Raw genomic sequence first — 6215 nt, 5'->3', positions numbered from 1 at the left:
TCTTATCACGACTTGTAAACGGTTAGCTAATACTTTTGCAAAAAAATTATAATCCACATTGCATAAGAAAATAGGCCGGTATCCGTCCACATTTTGCAATTTAGTTTCATCATTGCTTTTGGCTATGAGAACAGTGTGCCCTTCGTACATTGTGGCAGGTAGGTACCCTACCTCCAAGGCCTCACGGTACACCTGAAGTAATAATGGGGACAAGAGGGAACGAAAACACTGATAAAATTCGCCACTAAGACCATCCGGGCCGGGCGTCTTGCCTTTCGCTAATGAATCTATGCATGCAGTTATCTCATTAATATCAATGTCATCATTTGTATAATCATAGTCGTCCTGATTTAACTAGGGCAGCAACGATACAAATTTGGTGGCAGACACACCTGTATCCAAATAACTTTTGGTAACGCTTTAGTTATTAGGGTCGGCTCAGTCACAACGATTCCACCATAGTCTAGGATTTGTTTAGACAGCGCGTGTCGGCGCTCATCACCGAGGGACCTACTGCATGGCTGTTCTTCCAGAAAGCGCTGCGCTCGGGCACGCACTAGTGAGTGCACCTCTGTATTTTTCTGTGTACAAAGCCTCTAACTGCGCCTTGGTGTTATGAATATAATCAATATATTCACCCCGATGCAGACATTCAAGCTCATGCAATTCCCTCAGAAGTCTATACAATTCTTTGTAATTGTTCTTTTGTTCAAAGGCCAATATTGATGATTTCCAAGCATTATTCCCGGGCATTATTTCCTGCACTTTAATACCACAAATACACGGGCAACTTCGCGTTTCCAAAACAATGGTCTCAGACCATACAGCCACGCTTCCAGAACATGCATTCATGCGAACCATATGAACATGATTGCGTTCGAGCGCCCTCGGCGAAAGAAACCACCTAGAAACATGGTACGCGCGAGCGGCGCATGGCGGCGCCAACGGTCAAGCCCTGGGCTTGGGCGCAAATAGAAACCATGGCCGGGCTCAACTGGCGCGCGCGCGCGCGCCAATCGAGCCCGGCCGTGATAGAAACATGCCACCGGCGACCTTCTCCGTCGGCGTCGCCACCACTGGGAGGCGGCCATGAAAAGTTTGGCTCTGGGCCGTCCGGCAAGCCGAAGATGCCGCCTGAGTCCAAGGACTTCGAGCCGACACCTGAGGCCACTAAAACCAAACTACGGCTCTTTCAATAAAGTTTATTTCTTCGTATTTTGCTCTATACAAATGCTCGTTCCGGGCTTTTTGTGCATTCATCCAACGGTGTGACCCCAGGTAAGCAATAGTTCCCGTAGGAAGCTCCACCCAAGGGCACCAGCTGAAAAAAAGTTATTTACAAGCCTTTGTCGTTTTGGTATTTAGACATAGGAATACTGCGTGTATAGAGGCGACACGTGCGAGAGCGGTGAATGGGCGGCATTACAAACAAAAGCAATTCGCCTCTACATACATGGCGTAGAAAATACCCGACTCATCCCAAACAATACCATAAAATATATGAAAACATCCGATTTCCAAGCATTATTCCCGGGCATTATTTCCTGCACTTTAATGCCACAAATACACGGGCGACTTCGCGTTTCCAAAACAATGGTCTCAGGCGACGCGATGGTACGCTACGTACACAGAGATGGACGCAACAGAGGCTCCCAGCCAGACCATGCTATAGACGCTCGCAGAATGCCTTCTACTCGCACTCAAGACAAATGCGTGAGTGCGAAGCCTGTTTTCAGTCCTTTAGAAGACGGAATTTTTCGAAGGTTCTGTTATGTTTCTCGGCGTTATCTTTTGCGCGTTCTGCCGGCGCCAGCAACACTCCCATGTAATCACTCTTGGCAATCGCTCATCGCGTTTTCGACAAGCGTGAGTACCGAAAGAAGGTTTATGTTATTGTGGGGCTACAAAAAACGTCACAAACTTGTCCCATTAAGATTCACTACACGCCAAACTAACTTTGTCACCACGGCCTAGTTGGTTCTCGCGAAATGCGTCACAGCGCCCTGTGCGACCAGTGTGCCTCAACAGTACCGAAGTAAGTTACAATAATCCCCTAGGAAGCGCCGGAAGCATGTCCCAGCACGATTCAGTAGGTAAGTAGGTAGTAAAATTTATTGAGGTCCGGAAGAATCTTCACCCCGTTTTTATAGGGCTAAGACTGCGGGCCGCTCCCACGTTGGGACGGGAAAGCCAAGCCTCACCGCCGCATAATTGGCGTTCTGGACAGCCCAGAGTTTATCAATCCATTCGTGGCTCTTGACCAATGAATTAAGTGCTTCCGCCATCAATACGTGGTCCGTGTGGTGCTGTAAAGAGGGGCACTCCCAGAGCATGTGTTTAAAATCGGTAACTCTGCCGCAGTCGGGACACAGAGGGGAGACCTCCGTGTACTTACTGATGTGTGGGATACGAGTTCGTTTGTATTAGCCTGAGGGCTTGAGGCCTCGTGAGATTTCGATGTGGCAAGGGCCCTGCGACTCATCTGATAGTGATCTCGTTGAAGGTGGAGAGAACGTCCCTGAAACGGGGGGTTCTGCCTCCGAAAAGGTCGGTCCAAGCTCGTCGCCGGTCCCACCCGGCACACCGGCCTCCCAGTGCCTGGCGCGGCCGGCAAGACCTCGCACCCGGGCATGGGCCAACTCATTAACGTTGGCTAACCCCCCTAGTTCGGCGCCCTCGTGCACCGGGAACGATGTAATGACGTGATGAGTAAACACCTTACCCTCAAGTGCCCTACCAACCTCCTCACAAACTGCCCCAGTCGAGAAAGCTCGAAGAGCTGATCTCGAGTCCGTATCAATATCTTCCCTGTCTGACCGAAGGAGCGCCAGCGCAATGGCCAGCTGCTCCGCCTTGCAAGCCGAAGACGTCCTGATTGACGCGGCCGATAATACCTTCATCTCCACGACGTTAGCAACAAAATGGCTGGAGTCGCCTTCGTATTGGGCAGCATCTACAAAACATGACTCTGCTTCCTTCGCATGCGCGTACCGCAGAAGCACACAGGCGCGAGCCGTCCTCCCGCCAGTGTTGAAAGCACGACCTCCTCCATAAACCATAGAGGAGGTTATAAGTTTATAGATAAGTGGTTCTTGAGGGAAATGGAAAGGTTGGCGCTATCTTCTGCAGCCCTTGAGGGATCACGGCTCAGCGCCTGTAAGTTTATAGAGGAGGTCGTGGTTGAAAGTCGGATGTACGTTCCTCGGGATGGTGGAGACCTTTAAGGGTCCCTGAAACGGTTCGGAAAAATTTTGTAGACGCGTAAGGTGCAGCTACAGTAAAACATCCGCGTCACAATTTAAGTGAAGCGTCTCATACGGACGATTACAAGTTACGCTCCTCTCTAGCCATGCATTTCCTCCTCAACTCGCTCGCCGAGTGATCGGGGATAAGCTCCGCCTGCGCTGGCTCTACGTCATGTTGTGACGTACGTTGTCGTCTATTTCCGGTTGTCTTGGAGCAAGCGCGCGAAGGCTCGCCAACCTCTCCGCTAGCCGCCCGGCCGTCGATCCCCAGCGAAAGCGATCGAGCAGCGTGCGTTGCGAGCGTTCTGTCGCAGCGCCGAGCGTGTCCGGTAACCACGGGCGGGCTGGGTGTTTTGACGGATATCCAGATGCGTAAACTAATGCCCCTCCATACCGCTGTTATAGTGCCTAGAATATACTTACGTATATTCTAGGCACTATACCGCTGTGATGAAGGAGCTTCGTAGACATGGAGGTAAAAAAATTTTCCTTCCTCCATGTTCGTAGACGTACGTGAGCAGCCTGATCGGCATAAAGCCCCTATATAAAAAAGTAGCGTCACGCTTTGAAGAATGCCGCCGCCTCCTCGCACACCCTGTCCGAGGCCGACGCCGCGTTGGTATTGGCCTAATGGCATCACGTGGACCGCCGAGCCGCCGGACGCTGGCTGCGTTTGTTTACGATCATGCTCCGTCGCCATTTTCGCTTGGTAAGCGTCTACCGACTGGCGAGGAGCGCACGTTGGTACCGTTGCTCTTCCTTGTTGTTTAAGTTTGAGAATGCGTTAAACTAAGTTTTGTGGCAAGTGCGACGTCGCTTCAAGACATTTTCTATAACCATGGCTTGCTGCGCCTTTGGATGCCAAAATACTTCTAGCAAAGGCAAGCGACTCTTCTCGATACCGTCCGGTAAGCGCGACGGGTTAAGAAGAAAGGCGTGGATTCATTGAATTGGCAGGAAGAACTTCAGACCAACACCCTCCGCACGACTATGTGAGGTAAGTTGCGAGTACGTGTACTTTGGTGTATTTGGACGTGCATTCGGCGCGCTTAATCGTTTTGTACGCCTACAGGCTTGCATGCGCGGGCACGCGAGCCTTCGCGCGTGCTTAGAAGATTGGCAAGCGCGCATGTTGACGGCTTTGTATCTTGTAATGCCCTATCGAACCTTCAAAGCAGCGGTTGTTTGTGCCCTCTGCCAGCCTTTTTGCGTCATAGCTGATACGCGTCGCGAATTCACATGGTATGGACGGTGCGGATTATTTAGGTTACCGAGGGCTTGCTGGAGGCCAAGATGTTGACATTCGATCACAAACTTATTATTTACACCAATTCGCAACAAGATCTTGCGACACGCGCTTGACAAATGTTACGTACCTGATTGTAGCGCACGCGATACATTCGGAGTCGTCATCGTTTAGGCACTTAAAAGAAGTTTTCAAAACAGGAATAAACGAAAACCTGCCGTCACTGAATTTATATAACCCTACTTACAGAAATTCTATGCTGTACACGAAGTTACTTGAAGCTAGAAAGCAAACACAAACGCTCAAACGCACCGCCTAGCTAAGCGCGCATTCACTCTGCGAAAGGTCGTCTGCTACGCTCGAGCGGTGTAGGCGGCGCCACGGTCGAGGAGCGAGCGCGAAAGAGAGGAGAATCGAGGAGGAGGGAAGGTGGAGGAGGAGAGTGTCGCAACTTTTTTATATAGGGGTAGAGTGTACTAGAAGCTTATAGGGGCTTTAGATCGGCATGCACGGTCCAGCCATCTGGTGGCGCAGAGCTCAAACAGCCAAATACAGATCTAATATTCCTGTAACCAAGTGTAAAACATTTGAAACATATAAAAAGACAACGTGTTCAAGATTACGCTCGTGCCAAAAATTTGAGCCAGTAGCAAAGTAGAAAAAACTTGGTTACTGCTATATTAGTTGTGTGTTTGGTTGAGCTTTGTGCCGCCAGGTGGCTGCACCGTGCAAGCAGTTCACTTTTGCCCCTCCGTTCATTACGTAAAACGTAGTAAAACGGCCAGTACACTTACGCTTGCGTTCACCTGAATACCGGACAAGCTAAATTCTATTGTGGCAATCCTTCGACGTGATGTGACGGCCGCAAACGCGTAGATGCTGGCGCCGTTCGGATACCGTCAGTCCGATGCGCTGCAGCCACTGCGCTCGTCTGCTGCCTTGCAGCGGGGCACGATGTCGCAGCTTGACATGTCGCTGATCGCTACGTTTGCAGCCCACAACGCAAGGGCGAACCATGGTGCTTGCTAAAAGAAAGAACAAGACCAACACTGACCGCGCAGCTCTCGTGAACACGGAGCACGTTGTAACACAAGCAGACGACACTTGCTGTGGCCGGAAGTGCTTTTTGTGTAGTGATACATGTCCTTGTGCATTCTCTTTCTGTTACTTTCTTTTTATAGAAACAAATTAACTAACATCTAAACTATTACGAACAACATTTGTTCACCATAATGTTGGAAAAATTATCGATGACGCGCCCTGGGCAGCCAAAATTATGATGTACAAGTGGCAGCCAATCGGATAGCTGGCTCGGTGACGTATTCTGGGCAAAACACGTCATCTGGGCAAAAAAATCTGCCGCTTGGCGTGCTGCAATCGGTAGCGATGTAGATTTTCAACACCTTATAATAAATTACACGCTTTCCGTGGAGCGCTTAGATGCGTCAATTAATGATCAGAAGGACCTAGTCTAATGACTCAGTACGTTTGTACACAATCGTCAAAATCGTTTCAGGGTCCCTTTAAACGTTAGCTTATCTTCAGCTAGCAACAGTTGTTGAAGATGAGAATCGTGGATCCCACATACGAATCTCTCTCGTAGCATAATTTCCAAAGGAAGCCTTGTACTCCCTGGTTCCCTGGTTGAGACTGCAGTTCCGCGTTTCCACCCGACGTATCAGGACCCACCAGCGTGGAGTCTGCGTTGCCAAAGTTGCAGTCCT

The sequence above is a fragment of the Dermacentor silvarum genome, chromosome 4, assembly GCF_013339745.2.
Source record: "Dermacentor silvarum isolate Dsil-2018 chromosome 4, BIME_Dsil_1.4, whole genome shotgun sequence".
Lineage (NCBI taxonomy): Eukaryota > Metazoa > Arthropoda > Arachnida > Ixodida > Ixodidae > Dermacentor > Dermacentor silvarum.
Note: the sequence above shows the minus strand (reverse complement) of the source record.